The sequence below is a fragment of the Corvus brachyrhynchos genome, unplaced genomic scaffold, assembly GCF_000691975.1.
Source record: "Corvus brachyrhynchos isolate BGI_N302 unplaced genomic scaffold, ASM69197v1 scaffold378, whole genome shotgun sequence".
Classification (NCBI taxonomy): domain Eukaryota; kingdom Metazoa; phylum Chordata; class Aves; order Passeriformes; family Corvidae; genus Corvus; species Corvus brachyrhynchos.
This window is the reverse complement of record NW_008239768.1, coordinates 55,527-56,088: the sequence shown is the minus strand read 5'-3', so window position 1 is coordinate 56,088 and position 562 is coordinate 55,527.

Sequence of the window (562 nt, the reverse complement as noted above, 5' to 3'; positions counted from 1 at the left end):
GCGGTAGCGGCTCCAGCAGCTCCAGCACCAGTTTGGTCGGAGACGGCATCCCGAAAAGAGGCTCCTGTTCAAACTGCAGTGCAGCCAGCTGTAGTCTGTGCTGTCTGTTCTGGCTATAGCGAACTTAGCCAAAGTGCCCCTCTCCGTCCACCTCTGTTAGCTCCCAGAGTTGCCTTTGCCTGATGAATCATCATCGGGAAGTGAGGCAGGTGAGTTTCTGGCCCCAGGTGGTAAGGCAGCTGTAGCCAGGTGGCGAAGGAAAAGGCTGCTCCAGTCTCACCCCTGGACCTTTCAGGACTGCACGGTAACAGTGCGTCCGACCCACTACAATCGCTTCTTAGAGTCAATTAAAATGCGGGCATTGGAGGAGGGTGACTGGAGGCTGTTGGAAAACACTGGAATGCCAAATAGATCTGAGGATTCTGGGGGTAATTGGGAAGCTGTTGCACTCCATCCACAGGCTGTGCCAGAAGTTCAGGATGGTAGTGACTCCCCAAAAGGGGAGATCCAAGCTTTCCCAGTGTATAAGGCTCTCCCAAATTCAGGGGAGCATGACAAGCAT